General features: G+C 37.2%; 1 long non-coding RNA gene across 1 annotated transcript in view; it reads right to left on the minus strand.

Annotated features, from left to right (window-relative positions):
• The window catches only part of LOC139184896 (uncharacterized), a 269,225-nt gene that overhangs the window by 13,064 nt on the left and 232,783 nt on the right, over positions 1-23,378 (minus strand). The window contains exon 3 of the long non-coding RNA XR_011568411.1: positions 11,045-11,141. This is a non-coding gene — a long non-coding RNA (uncharacterized lncRNA). The remainder of the gene's footprint in view (positions 1-11,044; positions 11,142-23,378) is intronic.

Below are 23,378 nucleotides of genomic sequence, written 5' to 3' on the forward strand. Positions count from 1 at the left end.
ATGTCCGACTCTGCACCCCCATGGACTGCAGCACACCAGCCTTCCCTGTCCATCACCAAATCCAAAACATGTTCAAACTCAGGTCCACTGAGTCAATGATGCCATCCAACCATCTCATCCTCTGTCATCCCCTTCTCCTCCTGCCTTCAATCTCTCCCAGCATCAGGGTCTTTTCCAACGAGTCAGTTCTTTGCATAGGGTGGCCAAAGTTTTGGAGCTTCAGTTTGAGCATCTCAATGAATATTCAGGACTGATTTCCTTTAGGATTGACTGTGTGGATTTCCTTGCAGTCCAAGGGATTCTCAAGAGTCTTCTCCAACACCACAATTCAAAAGCATCAATTCTTGATGCTCAGCTTTCTTTATAGTCTAACTCTCATATCCATATATGACTACTGTAAAAAAAAAAAACAAAAAAAAAAACAGCTTTGGCTATATGGAGTTTGTAGGCAGAGTAATCTCTCTGCTTTTTAATATGCTGTCTAGGTTTGTCATAACTTTTTCCCCAAGGAGCAAGCATCTTTTAATTCCATGGCTGTAGTCACCATCTGAAGTGATTTTAGAGCCAAAGAAAAGAAAGTCTGTCACTGTTGCCATTGTTTCCCCATCTATTTGCCATGAAGTGAAGGGACCAGATGCCATGATCTTAATGTTTTGAATGTTGAGTTTCAAGCCAGCTTTTTCAGTCTCTTCTTTCACTTTCATCAAGAGGCTCTTTAGTTCCTCCCCACTTTCTGCCATAAGGGTGGTGTCATCTTCACGTCTGAGGTTATTGATATTTCTCCCAGCAATCTTGATTTCAGCTTGCACTTCATCCAGCCTGGCATATCACTTGATGTGCTCTGCATGTAAGTTAAATAAGCAGGGTGACAATATACAGCCTTGATGTACTCCTTTCCCAATTTGGAACCAATATGTTGCTCCATGTACAGTTCTAACTGTTGCTTCTTGACCTGCATACAGAGTTCTCAGGTGGCAGGTCAGCGGTCTGGTATTACCAAGTCTTTAAGAATGTTCTGAAGTTTGTTGTGATCCACACAGTCAAAGACTTTAGGATAGTCAATGAAGCAGACGTTTTTCTGAAATTCTCTTGCTTTTTCTATGATCCAGCGGATACTGGCAATTTGATCTCTGGTTCCTCTGTTCTAAATCCAGCTTGAACATATGGAAGTTCTTGCCTCACATACTGTTGAAGCCTGGATTGGAGAATTTTGAGCACTACTTTGCTAGCATGTGAGATGAGTGCAATTGTGCAGTACTTTGAATATTTTTTTGGCATTTCCTTTCTTTAGGATTGGAATGAAAACTGAACTTTCCCAGTCCTGTGGCCACTGCTGAGTTTTCCAAATTTGCTGGCATATTGAGTGTAGCACTTTCACAGCATCATCTTTTAGGATTTGAAAGAGCTCAGTGGGAATTCCATCACCTCCACTAGCTTTGTTCATAATGATGCTTCCTAAGGCCCCCTTGACTTCACACTCCAGAATGTCTGGCTCTAGGTGAGTGATCATACCATTGTGGTTATCTGGGTCATTATGATTTTTTTGTATATTTTTTGTATATCTTAAGATATATTTTGCCTATCTTTCTGTGTATTCTTGCCACCTCTTCTTAAAATCTTCTGCTTCTGTTAGGTCCATAACATTTCTGTCCTTTATGTGCCCATCTTTATATGAAATGCTCCCTCAGTATCTCTAATTTTCTTGATGAGATCTCTAGTCTTTCCCATTCTATTGTTTTCCTCTATTTTTTTTGCACTGTTAACTTAGGGAAGCTTTCTTATCTCTCCTTGCTATTCTTTGGAACTCTGCATTCACGTGGATATATCTTTCCCTTTCTCCTTTGCCTTTTGCCTCTCTTCTTCTTAGATATTGGTAAGGCCTCCTCAGACAACCATTTTGCCTTTTTGCATTTCTTTTTCTTGGGGATGGTTTTGATCACCACCTCCTGTACAATGTTATGAACCTCTGTCCACAGTTTTTCAGGCATTCTATCAGATCTAATCCCTTGAATCTATTTGTTATGTCCACTGTACAATCATAAGAGATATGTTTTAGGTCATACGTGAATGGTCTAGTGGTTTTCCCTGCTTTCTTCTGTTTAAGTCTGAATTTGACAATAATTAGACTTAATGGAACCCCACTCTAGTACTCTTGCCTGGAAAATTCCATGGATGGAGGAGCCTGGTAGGCTGCAGTCCATGGGGTCGCTAAGAGTCGGACACGACTGAGCCACTTCACTTTCACTTTTCACTTTCATGCATTGGAGAAGGAAATGGCAACCCACTCCACTGTCCTTGCCTGGAGAATCCCAGGGATGGGGGAGCCTGGTGGGCTGCCGTCTACGGGGTTGCACAGAGTTAGACTTGACTGAAGCGACTTAGCAGCAGCAGCAGACTTAATTCATGATCTGAGCCACAGTCAGCTTCTGATCTTATTTTGCTGACTGTATAGAGCTTCACCTGCATCTTCAACTGCAAAGAATATAATCTAGGTTTGTCATAGCTTTTCTTCCAAGCAAGTGTCTTTTTATTTCATGGCTGCAGTCACCATCTGCAGTGATTTTGGAGCCCCCAAAAATAAAAGTCTGTCACTGTTTCAATTGTTTCCCCATCTATATGGCATGAAATGATGGGACCGGATGCCGTGATGTTAGTTTTTTTGAACTTTACATACAGAAAAATCAATATTTTTTGTTTGTTTGTTTCTGGTGCTGCTACCATTATAATCAATGTACAGAATATCTCCCTTTTGCTGCTTCTTTCTAGTTCTACCACCCTTGGAAACTACTAATCCTGTTCTGTTTCCCTATTATGTTGCCTTTTTGAAAATACCAAATAAATGAACTCATATAAATCTTAGCATTTATTTCTGATTTTTAAAATTTACTTTTATGTATTTGAGATTTATCCATATTTTTGATGGTATCACATTTTATTCTTTTTATTTGAGTTGTAGTCCATTGTAAGGATGGACCACAGTATGATTCTGCATTCACAAGATATAGCTTGATTTTTCTGTATTGTGATTATGAATAAATACTTGCTCGCTTAAAAATGCTTTCCAGTATGTATAATGATCATAGCCAAGCAAGAGAACACAATTTGTATTAAATATTTGGTGGGAAGTGAAGTAAAATAACAAATACTGAAGATGTTCCTCAAGAGAATGGTATTAGGATTAGGTAGAAACATGAATAATTTAAGTATGGTAGCCAAAGAGAATGTCAAGTGTGTGAGTACAGAAGAATATTTGAATATAAAATATGTGGTAATGAGAATGTTCTGTTATGATGGCTTCAGTTTTCTCAGTGATACAGGAAGCAAGGTACATGCCTGCTGTGTGTGTGTGTGTGTGTATGTGTGACTCCCACAAAGGAAACAAAACGTATAGATGGTTTCACTTGTAAAGTCAATTGAATAAAATATTTAAGGAAATAGAAACAGCAATATTAGACATAATATTTCAGAAAATAAAATGAGTGTAATCTTTCCAACTCATGATATAAAGCTAGTATAGTCCTATTACAAAACTTGACAAAAATATAAAAAGTATATTATAGTCATTTCCCTTAGAACACAAAGAAGAAAAATACCAAGATATAAGCAAATCAAAATCAGAAATATTAAATGAGATATATTATTATGATAAAGTAATATGTATGCCAAGAGTACAAAATTAGTATAATAAAATCTATCAATATTATATCACAAAGAATAAAGGAGAGAAAACCTATATGATCATTTCAATAAATGTAGACATTATGGTTGGAATAAAATCAACACGCATTTGTAATGAAAATTATCAGTGAACTGATAAAGAGCATTTATGGAAAATCAACAGTTAGCATCATATATAAATGTTAAATATTTAATGCTTCCCGTAAAGCTGGGGGAAAGACATGGATGCCTGCTCTTGTCACTTGCATCCAGTATCATCCTGGAGACACTAGCCATTGTACTTAAAACCAGAAAAGAAAGGAAAGTTATTAAAATTTGAAAGAAAGAAGTAAAATTATCTCTATTGGCACTTAACAATGTTTTATTGATACATTAAAATATATGGAATATAAAAAGTGCCTAAGCCTATTATTTGAAATAAGAAAGGTTGCACAATGCAATGCTACTCAAAATTCAAATCTATTCATAGATACTGGTAACAAAAATTTCAACATAAAAATTTAAAGCATTGCTTGATTGAATTCTAGTTAATTATATGTGTGCTAAAATATTTAATGGGAAGCATATTGATGTATTTGCTCTCAAAGTCACCAAAATGACTGCTCTGTGGATGGATAAAAGGATAGTTTTTAACAAATAGAGAATAACACAATATTAATGGTAGAATCTTAGTTGTGGATATATAAATGAATATTCACTATAAATTCATTCAAATTGCTATATACTTGAAATTTTTCATAAAATTTTGGAAAAACATCACCATTGCCATCTTCTCTATAAATTCCCTTTTGGCCAATTTATCCAAAAAGCAAATGATTTTATTTTTCCTCTGATAGCTTGGCCTATCTTAGACACTTGTATGAATGAAATCACTGTGTCTTGCTTCAATTATTCAATATGCTGACTTTCATTGGTGAGTAATATTCCACTTTATGAATATATCATAGTAGAATTATCTATTATCTAATTGATGGCCATTTGTATTGTTCCAATTACTGATTATTATAATTAAAATTCTGTCATGGTAATTACTCTCCAGGGTTTCTATTATGCAGGCAGTAAGGAGAATGACTGGACTATGTGGTTATTAAAACTCTTTTACATTGGAAAACTTGGTTAATGGCTATCTAGGGCAAGATTCGAGAGAAAATAATCAGTGCTACAGTTTCAGCCCTACTTCTGTGACACAGATGTCTCACAATCCATTAATATATATCTAACTGGTGTACACTGTCTAATTAGAAATAATTAAGGAAATAAATAGGCTCAAAGGCTCATATGTGTCAGATTTTAACAAATTCTTAAAACATAGTTGCTTAAAGTAAGTGTGAAAAACAATGCCTTGTGTATTGCTAATCACATGAGCTTAACATTATGAACATATCTCAAATAATCATAACCTCGTCTATATGAAATAGGAATGCAATTCACACAGAACATAAGTAGACTCCTGGGGATTATAACTGAAACAGTTGGTTAGAAAAACTAATCATTATTTTAATCTATCAATTTCAAGCAGTTCTATTATTTGGATAGAAGTGGTGACAAGCAAAAAAAAAAAAAGGCCACACATCATGAGTTTGAAAAATATAGCTAGGTAGAACCACTACACAGAGAAGGCAATGGCACCCCACTCCAGTACTCTTGCCTGGGAAATCCCATGGACAGAGGAGCCTGGTAGGCTGCAGTCCATGGGGTCGAGAAGAGTTGGACGTGACTTATGTGACTTAGCAGCAGCAGCAGAACCACTACAACCAAATTAAAAAGAAGTCCTTATTGATAGATACTCTGTTGATGAGTCTCTGAAATTGTAATAACTGGGTTTTTTAAGCACAGTAGCAAAATGAGTAACATTTGGAAGCACAATATAAATTTGTCCCCATAAAAGATTTATTTTTTAAAAAAGAATTGCATAAAGAGACAAAACAATCTGTATGAATCTTAGAAATATAAAAATAAGTAGAGAACAGATTCTTCCAAAGGTTACACATAGTGTGGTAATCTTTTTTATAAAATTGCAAACAACTGAGAGCAAAAAAGGAATTTTTAAGTAATTCATATAGAAAAAAAAGTCTAAATAAAAATGGAAAGCAGAGTATTTGGAAGGCTTTTTTTTTTTTTTTTTTTAATTTATGCTTACCCATGAGTAGAAATACAGGACAACATTACAGTTTGGGATCACTAAATAGACCAATGTGGTGATATAGTATTGACAAAAAAAAGCATGACCTGAATTCTGAGAGCAAGTAGTTTTTCCTTTAGCGGGTTGGAGATAGAACAGGTACAAGATCTTCAAAGAAGAGGAAAACCACATTATTCACTGAGTCACCAAAGGAAATGGGTTTCATCTCATTCATAGCTGGAAGGAGGGCCAGTCCTAATCAACCATCATGATACTCATCACAGCAAATCTAAATCTCCAATTTTCAAACTAATTATGAGTAAAATAGAGGATAAATCCACTTGACTTACAAATTGATCTGGATGACTACTAAAGTGTCATCACTTCATAAGCTGGCACAATCTTCAGAATGACTGTTGTAACAAGGAGCTTTTCATGTGTTCCTGAATTCAGTTCAGTCGCTCAGTTGTGTCCAACTCTTTGCGACCTCATGGACTGCAGCACGCCAGGCCTCCCTGTCCATCACCAACTCCCCGAGTTTACTCAAACTCATGTCCATTGAGTAGGTGATCCCATCCAACCACCTCATTCTCTGTCATCCCCTTCTCCTCCCACTTCAATCTTTCCCAGCACCAGGATCTTTTCAAATGAGTCAGTGTTTCCCATCAAGTGGCCAAAGTTTTGGAGTTTCAGCTTCAACATCAGTCCTTCCAATGAGCACTCAGGACTGATCTCCTTTAGGATGGACTAGTTGGATCTCCTTGCAGTCCAAGGGACTCTCAAGAGTCTTCTCCAACACCAAAGTTCAAAAGCATCAACTCTTCGGTACTCAGCTTTCTTTATATTCTAACTCTTACATCCATGCATGACTACTGGAAAACTATAGCTTTGACTAGATGGACCTCTGTTGGTAAAGTAATGTCTCTACTTTTTAATATGCTGTCTAGGTTGGTCATAACTTTCCTTCCAAGGAGTAAGCGTCTTTTAATTTCATGGCTGCAGTCACCATCTGCAGTGATTTTGGAGCCCCCAAAAATAGTCTCTCACTGTTTCCACTGTTTCCCCATCTATTTGCCATGAAGTGATGGGAACAGTGCCATGATCTTAGTTTCCTGAATGTTGAGCTGTAAGCCAACTTATTTCACTCTCCACTTTCACTTAAAGGCTCTTTAGTTCTTAACTTTCTGCCATAAGGGTGGTGTTATCTGCATATCTGCGGTTATTGATATTTCTCCTGGCAATCTTGACTCCAGTTTGTGCTTCTTCCAGCCCAGCATTTCTCATGATGTACTCTGCATATAAGTTAAATAAGCAGGGTGACAATATACAGCCTCGACGTACTCCTTTTCCTATTTGGAACCAGTCTGTTGTTCCATGTCCATTTCTAACTGTTGCTTCCTAACCTGAATGCAGATTTCTCAAGAGGCATGTCAGGTGGTCTGGTATTCCCATCTCTTTCAGAATTTTCCACAGTTGATTGTGATCCACAGAGTCAAAGGCTTTGGCATAGTCAATAAAGCAGAAATAGATGTTTTTATGGAACTCTTTCTTTTTTGATGATCTAGCAGACGTTGGCAATTTGATCTCTGGTTCCTCTGCCTTTTCTAAAACCAGCTTGAACATCTGGACATTCACGGTTCACGTACTATTGAAGCCTGGCTTGGAGAATTTTGAGCATTACTTTACTAGCATGTTTGAGCATTATTTGGCATTGCCTTTCTTTGATATTGAAATGAAAACTGATCTTTTCCAGTCCTGTGGCCACTGCTGAGTTTTCCAAATTTGCTGGCATATTGAGTACAGCACTTTCACAATATCATCTTTTAGGATTTGAAATAGCTCAACTGGAATTCCATCACCTCCACTAGCTTTGTTCATGGTGATGCTTCCTAAGGCCCACTTGACTTCACATTCCAGGATGTCTGGCTCTAGGTGAGTGATCACACCATTGTGATTATCTGGGTCATGAATATCTTTTTTGTACAGTTCTTCTGTGTATTCTTGCCACCTCTTCTTAGTATCTTCTGCTTCTGTTAGGTCCATACCATTTCTGTCCTTTATTGAGCCCATCTCTGCATGAAATGTTCCTAGTTATTGCATAATAATGCATAGAGGTTGATAGCTTTTCTAGAGAACCTCATGCTATCCCTTGGGGCGACCCAGCCTTGAGTAGCTGGAGGAAAATTATTGATATGAAGTTCAGTTCAGTTCAATCACTCAGTTATGCACAACTCTTTGTGACTCCATGGACTGCAGAACGCCAGGCCTCCCTGTCCATCACCAACTCCCAGAGTTACTCAAACTCATGTCCATCGAGTCAGTGATGCCATTCAGCTGTGTCATCCTCTGTCATCCCCTTCTCCTTCTGCCTTCAATCTTTCCTAGCCTCAGGGTCTTTTCAAAGTAGTCAGTTCTTCGCATCAGGTGGCCAAAGTTTGGAGTTCAGCTTCAGCATCAGTCTTTCCAATGAGCACTAAAGACTGATGTTCTTTAGGATAGACTGGTTAGATCTCCTTGCACTCCAAGGACTCTCAAGAGTCATCTCCGACATCACAGTTCAAAAGATTCCATTCTTCTGTGCTCAGCTTTCTTTATAGTCCAACTCTCACATCTGTACATGACTAAGGGAAAAACCATAGCTTTGACTAGATGGACCTTTGTTGGCAAAGTAATGCCTCTGCTTTTGAATATGTTGTCTAGGTTGGGCATAATTTTTCTCCAAGGAGTAAGTGTCTTTTAACTTCTTGGCTGCAGTCACCATCGCAGTGTTTTTGGAGCCCAAAAAATAAAGTCTCTCACTGTTGCCACTGTACCCCATCTATTTGCATAAATGATGGGACCAGATGCCATGATCTTAGTTTTCTGAATACTGAATTTTTAGCCAACTTTTTGACTCTCCTCTTTCACTTTCATCAAAAGGCTCTTTAGTTCTTCTTTGCTTTCTGCCATAAGGGTGGTGTCATCTGCATATCTGAGGTTATTGATAGTTCTCCCTGCAATCTTGATTCCAGCTTGTGCTTCATCCAGCCCAGTGGTTCTCATGATGTACTCAGTGGAAATATATAATTAGACAGATATCATTGTCAAGTTATACCATTCATTTAGGGGAGTGAGTTCATGAATATTAGTATATTACTATCAACAACTACTAACAAATTTCTACCTAAATAAAAGCTGAGTACATGAGCACATAATGAGAATATATCATGAACCAAGAATTATAAACTATCCAATTATGTACACTTGAATTTAGAAATAATTAAAAAGAAAAAAATAAAATTCTTTCACAGTAATTAAATCTCCTGACCAATTAGAGATCATATAACCACACATTACTGTGCTGAATGGTGGTGGTTTAGTCGCTAAGTTGTGTTTGACTCTTGCGACCCCATGGTCTGTAGCCCTCCAGGCTCCTCTTTCCATGGGATTCTCCAGGCAAGGATACTGGAATGGGTTGCCATTTCCTTTGTTGAACAGAAGGGGGAAAAAATTCAAGCCAGAATTTTGAAAAAATGATTTTTCATACTCAAGTTTTACAAAGAGTTCACAGTTCTAAAAGAACCAAACAGTGCTATATTTAGCAGAAGATATTTTATTTAAATGTCAAAGCCTACTCAAAATATAATAAGCCCTCAAACACAATTACCTATTAATACTAAAAAACCATCTGTTATAAGGATAGGTAAAAGACCAACGCCTGAAAAGAAAAGTGAGAAATATGAGTAAGTAAACCACAGTGCAGATCTTCCTTGATTTACAATGGGGTTGCTATTGCTAAGTCACTTCAGTCATGTCCGACTCTGTGCCACCCCATAGACGGCAGCCCACCAGGCTCTGCTGTCCCTGGGATTCTCCAGGCAAGAACACTGGAGTGGGTTGCCATTTCCTTCTCCAGTGCATGAAAGTGAAAAGTGAAAGTGAAGTCGCTCAGTCGTGTCTGACCCTCAGCAACCCCACGGACTGCAGCCTTCCAGGCTCCTCCATCCATGGGATTTTCCAGGCAAAAGTACTGGAGTAGGGTGCCATTGCCTTCTCTGTACAATGGGGTTAAGTCCCGATAAACTTATTGTAAGTTGAAAATACCTAAGTCAAAAATGCATTATAACATCTAACCTACCAAACATCATGGCTTAAACTAGTCTATCTTAAACATGCTCAGAACACTTACATTAGCATACAGTTGGGCAACATCATCAAACACAAAGCTTTTGTAACAAAATGCTAAATATCCCATGTAATTTATTAAATATCGTACTGAAAGTGAAAATGAAGCTGAAATTCCAATACTCTGGCCACCTGATGCGAAGCGCTGACTCATTTGAAAAGACCCTGATGCTGGGAAAGATTGAAGGCAGGAGGAGAAGGGGACAACAGAGGATGAGATGGTTGGGTGGCATCACCGACTCAATGGACATGGGTTTTGGTAGACTCTGGCAGTTGGTATGGACAGGGAGACCTGGCGTGCTGCAGTTCATGGGGTCACAAAGAGTCGGACACAACTGAGTGACTGAACTGACTGACTGAAAGTGAAAAACACAATGGCTGTGTTGGTACAGGATGGTTTTAAGTGTGTGTGTGTGTGTGTGTGTGTGTGTGTGTGTGTGTTTGCACTCAATCATGCCTGACTCTGTGACCCCATGGATATATCCCACCAGACTCCTCTCCCCGTGGAATTTTCCAGGCAAGAACACTGGAGTGGGTTCATTTCCTACTCCAGGGTTGTAACTGTGTCAGTTATTTCTTCTCATGATCACATGGCTGACTGGGAGTTTCAAAACACTGCTGTTGCCCAGTATCACCAGAGTAACGTGCCACTGCCACTAGCCCAGTAAAAGACCAAAATTTGAAGTTACAGTTTGTACTGAATGCATGTTGCTTTTGTACTTTCATAAAGTTGAAAATTTGTTAAGTTGAACCATTGTAAATCAAGGACCATCTGTATAAGAAATATGATCAACACAGAAAAAAAAAAATTTTAACTATGTATGGTGAAGGATGTTAATTAGACTTATCGTGATCATTTCACAATCTATACAGATATCAAATTGTTATATTACACACCTGAAACTAATATAATGCTATATGCCAACTGTACCTCAATAAAAAAGAAATGTTACCAAATAAACAAAATGGGAAACATACAATCTCATTCACAGTAACTGTTTTTAAAATATATCAAAAGAATAGTATACTTAAATGTTCATGAATCAGATTTGGAAGTTTTAGAAGTCTAAGAATACCCACTGTTGAAGAGAATCTGTGGAAGCCAGCACAAAAGCATACCACTGGTGAGAATGTGAACCAAAGCTTTCTTTCTGGAAGGCAACTTGGAACTGCATACCTAAAAATAAAATGTGTGTATCATTGGAAAAAGTCAAAGCCTGCTACCTCAGTAAATTATTTTGATTTGAGGATGCTATTAATACATGTCAACCATGCATATTTCCATCTTTAGACTCACTGGACATGACTTTATATGCATAGCTCAGATGATAATATTCAATTATTCAGATAAGAATTCAGAAAATAAGCTAAAGTAGAGGTTCCAGCTTATGAACACGATGTTTAGCTTACCAAATATCCTATGGGTTGCTAAAGAAAAGTGTGAGTAGAGATGAATGAATAGGCAAACACGGTTCAGAAAAAGGCCATGGGTTCTTTTTATCCTTAGGCCAGTATGATTTAATCAAGAGTCTGAACTATCTTTGCACATTAGTAAAGGCAGCCACCAGAGAATATTAGCTGTGAGATTTTTAGCAGAGGAAAACAGATAAATGAAAATGTGCTATCACTGCTCCTAGCTTAAATGAGCTCTTTCAATTCGGAGGTCATAAAATGATCATTCTATAAGAACAGTACCCATCATTTTCCTACTTCTTATGACTCAAAGATAAATTGTTAGATGTTTTCTTTGATGGAAGAAGGATTCAAAGTAGAATTAATCTTTTACCAAGCTTCAATCTAGGTGAAATTCAACCAGTTTAGAAAATATAAAGTAAATCAGCTCATTTGAGCTAAAACAAACTCTTATCACAGTAATTCTGACTTTACAATTTGAACTAAAAATAACCAACCATCCACTAATTTTCAGTGCAAGTATAATGCCTCAAAACTGTTTCCAATTCATTTTGCATTTTACAAAAAACAGATTTTTCAAATGGCTGAATTATCCAGATCAGAACTGTCAGTCCTTAGGTAAAATAGGGCCCTTGAAGAGTCAAAGATATATACTGGAGTTACTAAACTGTATGCAAAGTGATGATAACAAGAAGGTTCCTAGTTATATTTAGAAAAAAATTTAAATATAGAAAGTATTAACAAGTTCACCTTTGAAAAGACATATAGGGAAGAGTGGCTGCCTCTTCAACAATAATTAGAACTCTTAGACTAAGCTTTGAATTGAGACAGACTGAAAAGTTTAGATCTGGGAAGAACAAAATAAACAAAATACCAAAAACAAACCAAAAAACACTTAACTATATGCCATTTGATTGTCTTTCCCTCTGGTCAATTTAAAGCAAAAACCAAACTCAACAAGATCAGTATTTCATATGATTATCTTATTGTTGCCCTCATCTTAAAGAGATTAGGAGTAAAAGCAAACCACTTTTTTACCACCACTGGATGGCAGCTTTTACCCTGGCACTCTAAGATGGCACTCTTTATATCACTGTCTTCACATCCTTCAAAAGTCAGCACATGTGTCATTGTCCCCAGAAGGCCTCACCTGAGCCCATGGGCCTGCCTAAGTACCTTTCCTACATGTGATTATGATCCCCCTCGTTGAGCACTGGTTGCTCCACCTTGTTCTAAAATCACTGACGTATGTCTCTCTGGTATGAAACTGGGAACGATGTGGAACATTCCTCTACTTGAGAATGTCACAGCACATACTGTCTAGTACCTTTTCGGAACATAAAGAATTATGTATGGTGATGGATGTTGACTAGATTTCTTGGTGATTATTTTATAATATGTACAAATACTGAATCATTATGGTATACATTTGAAACTATTATATATCTATACCTCAAAAAATAAACATTGCATAAAAAGGAAAAAAAAACAAATTTCTGAATTTATGTAGTAGAGGATGAGGTGGTTGTATTTATTTGATATAATTCCCTTTGTGAAATCAGAAACACAAATTTATAGTTGCAATTACAATAATAGCTTCAAATCATGGAAAATTAATGCCTCCTCTACAATTCTTAATTTTCTTATCTGTAAAATGTGATAATTCATGAGATTCTAGTTAGGAAGGACTAAGTTCCTTACTGAACTGTGTTAACTTTAAATAAGCATTTAAATATTATTATTAAAACCTATGAGGGTAAACCTATCAGATGCAAGCTCAATCCCTGGGTCGGGAAGATCCAGTGGAGGAGGGCATGGCCACCTACTCTAGTATTCTTGCCTGGGGAATCCCATGGACAAAGGAGCCTGGCAGACTACAGTCCATAGGGTCACAGAGATTCAGAGACAATTGAAGCAACTTAGCAAGCATGCAGCGTGTGTGAGTGTATAATCTACTTTAACTGGAGCAAGGAGTGCCTTTTCTGTCTGTGTTTTGGCAGTGTAACACTGGAAAAGATGAAGTAAATCACACTTTCTTCAACGTTCTCCTCTATTCATTATGAAGCCAAGCCAAAATAAGCCAGTAGAAATCATATAGAACAGAAGTAGGAAAAGATGAAGTGGAAAAAATTACACATTGTCCTCTGTTCCATTCAAATAAGTGGGTTTTCCTGATTCTGCAATAAACAATCTGTTTCCTTAATCTTGATATAGTGCTACAGTTTCATAATTTTAAGATTCATTTTGAACACTGAAAAAGTCTAATCTGTAATACTCCAAGTGTATCCATCCCCTTCTGTGACCATTATTCACAAATTTTGCAATGACTTACAAAAGCAAGATGTTTCACAATCATTTTGATGTGCCTACCACTGCAACAAAATTTGAACTACCAAAAGGGATCTCAAATGTTCTCTGAGTCATAGACAGCATTTGGAGACAGAACTTTCCCATAAATAAAGAAGCTACATCATATAATGATTCATTGTGTTGAATTATGAGGGAACCAGAGGTTAGCAGTCATATGAAGTAATCAGTTTATCCATAAATTGCCCTTATTTTAAAATTTAATAATCTTGCTATCTCAAGATCAAGTTTTTTAAAATCATTACTTAAAAATTTTGAGTTTCATTATTTTACAGCTATTTTCTTCCGTTTTATCAAAATAAAATACAAAAACATGGTATAAATTTCTTAACATTGACTTCTTTTGTCACCAATAATAAAGTTTTCCTCTATAGACCATCAGGAAAAAGTACAATGTACCTTCCAATGTCATTTTTCAATGAAATAAAGCTGAACTCAAAATAAGAACTCAAAATCTGACCTATGCCAAACATGGAGATTGATCTGCATCCAGAGAACTGGATGAAGCAGAGAAGACTCCTGTGGCTGCATATTTGGCAATGAGCCAAAAAGGTTCATTTTCCCACACAGGAAGGCAAAATTCTCATTTGCAAACAACTGGACAGGGGTATTCAAAACTACTGGCAAAACTTCCTTGGACCCATCTGGTTCTGTAAGAAACTGAAAAATCAGGAGTAAACATGAAATCACCCAGAAAATAGATGTTTATAGGAAGCAAGCTGTCCCTATGGTAGCAAGATCAGGGGACAGGAGAGATGAAAAATGCTGTATTACTTTAATCGGCTGTATCAAAATTTAAGTTAAGTGAATCCAGACACAATATCCAGCTAGCCCAGAATATAGCATTGGCTTCTCTCTTGCCGTGAGCTTACAAAATTAAAAATAAATAAATAAATAAAACCTTTCAAAAGTAATGTCCTATCCAAGCTATAAGCAGTGCTTGATATATTTGCATCTTTTGACCCAGGAGAGAACTCACTCTGAAACATTATATTCACTTGATTCCCAGGATAACAACTGGTTGTCCTTCTTTACTACCAGTTGCTAACTTTCTTAGTTTCCTTGGTTGTGCTGTTCAAGGGTTTAGTCCTTAGACACATTTCCACATCTAGGTCACTCACCTCCCACATTCTATCGCATGCATGTTCAGTCACTCACATTCTATTATCCACTCCTACAAAGTTTTAAGATACTACATCTATGCTGATGAGTTTGAAATTTACCTTTTAAGCTGACAGTTCTCACTATATTTCATACTTCACATGTTTAACAAATTAAAACTTGCTATTTAACATGTCCAAAATCAAATTATTTTTTCTCCTCAAACAGCTTCTTCCCTTAGTCTCCTTCATCTAAATAAATGGAAACACCAAATTTCCATTGACTGAGAACAAAAATTTAAACATCAGGTTGAATCTTCCCTTTCAGACTCTTAAGTACAATTCACAAACAAATCTTGACAATGCACTTTCTAAATATATTAAAAATGTAACAATTTAGTATCATTTTAACCATGGCTACCCTGGTCCACAGAAAAAGCAAAGGCAACCCACTCCAGTATTCTTGCCTGGAAAATCCCATAGATGGAGGAGCCTGGTAGGCTGCAGTCCATGGGTCACTAAGAGTCGGACATGACTGCGTGACTTCACTTTCACTTTTCACTTTCATGCATTGGAGAAGGAAATGGCAACCCACTCCAGTGTTCTTGCCTGGAGAATCCCAGGGGTGGTGGAGCCTGGTGGGCTGCCGTCTATGGGGTTGCACAGAGTCGGACACAACTGAAGCGACTTAGCAGCAGCAGCAGCAGCAGCAGCAGCAGCAGCAGCAGCACCCTGGTCCAAGACAGCACTAGGCTTAACCTGGATGATAGTTTTGCTTCTATGTTTTCCCTACTCTTCATCCTCAAAACAGAGTCACAGTCATGAAGTAAAACCCTTCTCCTCAAAGTTCTCCAACAGTGTGTGATGAAAACACAATCTTTTCGATGATTTAGCAAAGTCTGTAGGACCCACGACCTTGATTTTTTTCTCTGATCTTATCTCGCACTTATTTCTCTTTTGCTCATTTTACTCCAACTACATTAGATTCCATGCTGTTCTTTTAATACACTGAACTGCTACTGTAATTCCCTCTGCAGGTGATGATTTAATCTCAGATATCCATAGAAGCATCTTCACTTTCTTTAGATCCTTCATTAAGTAACACCATGTCACAGAAACTTCTGCAGACTACCTTAAATGATCTTCCCACTTTTATTCTTCACCCACTCATCCTATTTAATAAACTCTATTGCTTTTCACCATCCTTTGTATTACATACCAAATATTTTTCCTTTGTCTCCCACCCCATTCCTCCTAAAATGTAATGTCCTTTAGGGCAGGGAAAGTATGTTTGTTGTTATATTCCTTGTGCCTAAAATAACACCTGGCATTGACTAGATTCTCAAAGAAAACTTTAATGAATACCAGATACAATAAAAAATGATAAACAAAATAATTTCAAATGAGTATGTCAAAATGAAAGAATTATATGTACAGTTCAGTCGCTCAGTCGTATCCGACTCTTTGCGACCCCATGAATCACAGCATGCCAGGCCTCCCTGTTCATCACAATCTCCTGGAGTTCACTCAGACTCATGTCCATCGAGTCAGTGATGCTATCCAGCCATCCCATCCTCTGTCGTCCCCTTCTCCTCCTGCCCCCAATCCCTCCCAGCATCAGAGTCTTTTCCAATGAGTCAACTCTTCACATGAGGTGGCCACAGTACTGCAGTTTCAGCTTCAGCATCATTCCCTCCAAAGAAATCCCAGGGCTGATCTCCTTCAGAATGGACTGGTTGGATCTCCGTGCAGTCCAAGGGACTCTCAAGAGTCTTCTCCAACACCATAGTTCAAAAGCATCAATTCTTCGGTGCTCAGCCTTCTTCACAGTCCAACTCTCACATCTCTACATGACCACAGGAAAAACCATAGCCTTGACTAGACGAACCTTTGTTGGCACAGTAATGTCTCTGCTTTTGAATATGCTATCTAGGTTGGTCATAACTTTCCTTCCAAGGAGTAAGCGTCTTTTAATCTCATGGTTGCAGTCACCATCTGCGGTGATTTTGGAGCCCCCAAAAATAAAGTCTGACACTGTTTCCACTGTTTCCCCATCTATTTCCCATGAAGTATTGGGACCGGATGCCATGATCTTCGTTTTCTGAATGTTGAGCTTTAAGCCAACTTTTTCACTGTCCTCTTCCACTTTCATCAAGAGGCTTTTTAGTTCCTCTTCACTTTCTGCCATAAGGGTTGTACAATCAACATTAAATGACGTTTATGTGCAAGTCAGTTTTGTGGATAAACTAATGTACCAGGATTCTGACTGGACTGCCTTTTAAGTGGGAAGAATAATATAAGGATAACCCAAGGTAGCATCCAGTCTGTGATATCAGTGAACTAGTATATATTCAGTTCTAGAGATATTCCTGTAAATCTTATATAAATGGATAACAATAACATGAATCATTAACTGGAAGTTTATCATTCTTCAGCAACAACAAAAAATTATATGAATTTGGGGGCTACAGAAAACAGTAAGATAATGATTTGTATTTTAAATTCTTTCAACCAAAATACACTAATAAATTCCAGACATAGGGAAAATTCCATACATTCTGATTTGCAGTAATGGAGAAGTGAAAAAGCAATTTATAGCTCATGTAAACTTTAGCAGCAAGTATTTAAATGATTAATTTAAACTGTACATGAGTATTTGCTTTGTCAATTGATTAAATAAATAATTATTGGAGTTCTGGTTTAAGATGACTGAGTAGAAGGATGTGCACTCATCTCCTCCTGCAAGAGCACCAAAATTGCAACTAGCTGTTGAACAACCTTCAGCAGGAAGATGCTGGAACTCACAAAAAACAAAAAAAGATACTCTTCATCCAAAGACAAAGAAGAAGCCACAGCAATATGACAGGAGGGGCATAATCATGATAAAATCAAATCCCATACCCACCTGGTGGGTGACCCACAGATTGGAGAACAATAATACCAAATAAGTTCTCGCATCATTGTGAAGGTTCTGAACCTCACATCAGGCTTCCCAGCCTGGGGATCTGACAAAGGGACTGGAAATCCCAGGGAATCTGGCCTTGAGGGCCAGCAGGATTTGATTATAGGTCTTCCAGAGGAGAGGGAAACAGACTCCAGTCTTGGAGACAGAAAAAACTTTTGCATTCACAAAGACCCAGAGCAGAGGAGCAGTGACCCCACAGAAGACTGAACCAAAACTACCTGCTAGTGTTGGAGGGGCTCCTGTGAAGGAATGGGTCAGCAGGGGCCCACCACAGGGATGGGGGCTCTGGAAGGTCCCCCTTGGCTTAAACCCTCTTGGAGTTCTTCATTCATCCTACCATAGAGCCCGTAGGCCCCAGGACTGGGTTTCTTCAGGCCAAAAAACTACCAGGGAGGTAGTGGAACCCCACTCATCAACAGATAACTGGATTAAAGCTTTACTGAGCAAAGCCCTGCCCATCAGTTCTTCCTATGCCAGTGCCTCCCATCAAGAAGCTTACACAAGCCTCTTAGCCTTATCCATCTGAGGGCAGACAGAAGCAGCCAGAAAATCTCACAGTGGCTAAAACACAAACCATATTACAGGAAGTTAATCACGATGAAAAAAGCAGAAATTTATGTCCCAGATGAAGGAATAGGATAAAATCCCAGAAAAACAACTAAATGAAGTGGAGATAGGCAACCTTCCAGAAAAAAAGAAGTCAGAATAATGATAGTGAAGATGATCCAGGATCTTGGGAAAAGAATGGAGGTAAAGATTGAGAAGATGCAAGAAATGTTTATCAAAGACCCAGAAGAACTGAATAACAAACAAACAGAGATGAATGATACACTAAAAGGAATCAACAGCAAAATAACTAAGGCAGAACAGATAAACAGTCTGGAGAACAGACTGGTGGAAATCACTGCCACAGAAAAGAATACAGAAAAAAGGATGAAAAGAAATGAAAACAGCCTAAGAGATCTCTAGGACAATATTAAATGCACCAACATTTTCATTATAGGGGTCCCAGAAGGAGAAGAGAGAGAGGAAGAACCTGAGAAAATCTTTGAAGAAATAATAGCTGAAAAATTCCTGAACATGGGAAAGGAAATGGTGAACCAAGTCCAGGAATCACAGAGAGTCCCAGGAAGGATATACCCAAGGAGGAACAAACCAAGATACAGAGTAATCAAACAGGCAAAAATTAAAGACAGACATAATATATTAAAAGCAACAAGGGAAAAACAACAAATAATATACACAGGAACTCCCATCAGGCTATCAGCTCATTTTTTAACAGAAACTCTACAAGCCAGAAGGGAAGCCACGATACATTTAAAGTGATTGAAGGGGAAGACCCTGCAACCAAGAATACTCCACCCAGAAAGACTCCTCCCCTTCAAATTTGACGGAGAAATCAAAAGCTTTCCAGACAAAAAGAAGTTAAGAGAATTCAGCACCACCAAACCAGCTTTACAACAAATGCTAAAGGAACTTCTCTAGGCAGGAAACACAAGAGAAGGAAAACACCTATAGAAAATAAACCCAAAATAATTAAGAAAATGGTAACAGGATCATATCATATGATCATATCAATAATTACCTTAAATGTAAATGGATTAAATGCACCAACCAAAAGACATAGACTTGCTGGTAGATGAAAACATGTGCATGTATGCATTTCCACTTAAATCACATCACTCGGCTTGACCCCTTCCCCAAATTGTATGTAATTATTTTATATTGTTAAGTTAATCATGTTTCCATTATGGCTTGAAATTGTAATTATCTTTTATTTTTTGTCTGGCTGTTGATTGTGAAAACTGATAAACATCTTTTACTATTGTGATTATGTAACTATTACTCACTTAATACAATGATTGGTCAACAGAAAAATAGAATTCTGTATCACCAAAACTAGGATCTAATAGAAAAATCTGTAATCCTGTAATCACTTTTTAAAATCCAGATGCATATCAGCATTATCTTGACATTTTTTTGAAAAATACAAATACCCAGGTATTTTTGTTGTTGTTGTTTTCTCCAGAAGTCCAGATATGTTTCTAATGAGCAGTCATGTTTAAAAACAACTGGACTGTATGATGATCTTTTACTTTGATTTAGTTCATTTCACTTTTTCTATTTCATATTCACTGCTCCCAATTCATTTAGTTTATGGTCTCCAATTTCTCCATCTCTTCATTTTTTTTAATGTTCTTTCTTAAGCCTTTATCAAGTGTAATAGAAAAAACACTTGATAAAGGCTTGAGAAATATATATATAGGGCTTCACTTGTGGCTCAGCTGGTAAAGAATCCACCTGCAATGCTGGAGACCTGGGTCCAATTCCTGGGTTGGGAAGATTCCGTGGAGAAGGGAAAGGCTATCCACTCCTGTATTCTGGACTGGAGAATTCCATGGACTGTATAGTCCATGGGGTTGCAAAGGGTCGGACAAGACTGAGTGACTTTCACTTTACTTCATATGTGTGTGTATATATATATATATGAAAACTTAAGAATTTTTGCCAAACTAAAAATTATGACATTTTCATTCCACTTGTTTGACTTAGTATGAATAGAATGCTAGATTTCTAATTTTAAAAATAGATATGCAACAAAGGTTTACTGTGTAGCACAGGGAACTATAGTTAATATCTTGTATTAACCTATGATGGAAAATAATTTCAAAAATAATATATGTGTATTTGTGTAACTGAATCACCTTGCTGTACACCTAAAACATTGTAAGTCAACTATACTTCAATAATATATATATTTAAAATTCAAAAAAAAGTAAAAAATTATTAATTGAGCCTTACCTATGTGTCCTACACCTAACAACGGAAAGGCATATCCTCTGCCTTAAACCATAGGAAAATGTAAATTAGTGCTTTAAAAGAAGCCTGTGAAATCAATTAATGTAATCCACCACATCAACAGGCTAAAGAAGAAAAGCCACAGACCATGTCAATGAAAACAGAAAAGCTGTTTGACAAACTCCACACACATATTACAAAAACTCTCAGTAAACTAGGCATAGGGAAGAAATTCTCAGTTTGTTAAAGACTATCTGCAAATACCTTACAACTAATATTATACTTACAAAAAAAAAAACCTAAAAGTTTCCCCACTAAAATAAGGAGAAAAAAAAAAAAGGATATTTCCTTTTATCACTGTTTTTCAACTTCATACTGGACATCCCAGCTAATTCAATAAAACAAACAAACAACAAAAAAGAGGTATACTGATTGAGAAGAAAGAAAGAAAGCTGTCTTTATTCATAGATTACATGTTAATCTATGTTTAAAATCTTAAAGAAAACCATGACAAAGGATTCCTGGAAGTGAAAAACAATTAAAATAAGGTTTCAGGATATATGGTTAATATACAAAAGTCAATCACTTTTCTATATACCAATAATGAACAAGTGCAATGTGAAATTAAAAGTACAATACTATTTATATTAGCACCAAAAAAAAATTAAGATAGAATCTAACAAAACATGTGCTTGATCTATATGATGAAAATGATAAAACTCTTGAGGAAAGAAGTCAAGAAAAAGTTAAATAAATGGAAAGATATTCTATATTCAGGGTTGAAAGTGAAGTGAAGTGAAGTGAAAGTTAATCACTCAGTTGTGTCCAACTTTTTAATACCCCATGGACTGTAGCCCACCAGGCTCCTCTGTCCATGGAATTCTCCAGCCAAGAATTCTGGAGTGGGTGGCCATTCCCTTCTCCAGGGGATCTTCCTGACCCAGGGATGGAACCCAGGTCTCCCACATTGCAGGCAGTTTCTTCAGTGTCTGAGGAAATACCATATTCAGACTTAGAAATACTCAATGTTGTCAAGATGTCAGTCATCCCAACCTAATATACAGATTCAATAAAATCCCAATGAAAATACCAGCAAGTTATTTACTAATGTCAATAAAATGATTTTAAAATTTATATAAAGAGTCAAAAGACCAAGGATAATCAACATAATATTGAATGAGCAGAAAAAAATAGAACTAATACTACTTAACTTCAAGACTCACTGCTGCTGCTGCTGCTAAGTCACTTCAGTCGTGTCCGACTCTGTGCGACCCCACAGACAGCAGCCCACCAGGCTCCCCTGTCCCTGGGATTCTCCAGGCAAGAACACTGGAGTGGGTTGCCATTTCCTTCTCCAATGCATGAAAGTGAAAAGTAAAAGTGAAGTTGCTCAGTCATGTCCGACTCCTAGCAGCCCCATGGACTGCAGTCTACCAGGCTCTTCTGTCCATGGGATTTTCCAAGCAAGAGTACTGGAGTGGAGTGCCATTGCCTTCTCCATCAAGACTCACTAGAAAGATACAATAATTAAGACAGTGAGGTATTGGCAAAAGAATAAACAAACAGATCAATAAAACAGAACAGACTCCAGAAATAGACCCATGTAAATATAGACCCATGATCTTTGACAAAGGAGCAAAAGCAGTACAATAAAGCAAATGGTGTTGGAAAAACTGGACATCCACATGCAAAAAATTAATCTATAAACAAATTTTATGCCCTTCACAAAAATTAACCCAAAATGGAACTTTGACCAAAATGTGAGATTCAAAACTCTAATATTCTCAGAATATGACACAGGAGAAAATCTAGAACTTGGGTTTGGTGATGACTTTTTAGATATAACATCAAAGACATGATTCATATAATAAAGAATTGGTTAGCTGGACTTCATTAAAGTTAAAAACTTCTGCCCTGTGAAGGCACTGTCAGTAAAAAGACAAGCTACAGGGTGGGAGAAAATATTGCAAAAGACAAATCTTATCAATGCCTGTTATCCAAAAATATGAAAAACAAAAACAAAAACCCTTCCATCAAGAAAACAACTCAATTTAAAAATGGACCAAGACCTTAAAAGACACTTCACAAAGAAAATATATTAATAGTACATAATCATAAGAAAAGAAATTCCTTGTCACACGTCATCAGGAAAATACAAATTAAAACAATGAAATACTACAGCACACTTGGAATGATCAAAATCCACTGGCAACACCAAATGCTGGTGAGACGGGGAAGCAACAGAAACTTGCATTGACTGCTGATGGGGACACAAAGTGGTACAGCCACTTTGGAAGGTAGTTTGGCTCTTTCAACAAAGCTAAGCCTTTTTCTTGCCATACAGTCCAATAACTGTGCTCCTTGTTATTTACCCAAAGGAGCTGAAACCTTATGCCTACAGAAAAATACGTACACAGAAGTTTATAGCAGCTTCCTTCTTAATTAGCAAAACTTGGAAGCAGATACAATATTCTTCAGGACACAAATGGAAAATAAATGGTGGTACATCCAGACAATGGAATATTGTTTAGAACTAAAAAGAAATGAGCTATCAAGCCACGAAAGGATATTAAGAAAATTAAATGCATATTACTAAGTGAAAAAGCCAATCTGGAAAGGCTACATCCTGTATGATTTCAACTATACAGTGTTCTAAAAATGGTAAAACTATGGAAGCACTAAAAATATGAGAGATTTCCAATGATTAGGGGTTCAGAAGGGATGCACAAGTGGAGCACAGAGGATTTTTTATTTTCATAGAAGAGTGAAA

This window comes from Bos indicus, chromosome 9, assembly GCF_029378745.1.
Source record: "Bos indicus isolate NIAB-ARS_2022 breed Sahiwal x Tharparkar chromosome 9, NIAB-ARS_B.indTharparkar_mat_pri_1.0, whole genome shotgun sequence".
NCBI classification, from domain to species: domain Eukaryota; kingdom Metazoa; phylum Chordata; class Mammalia; order Artiodactyla; family Bovidae; genus Bos; species Bos indicus.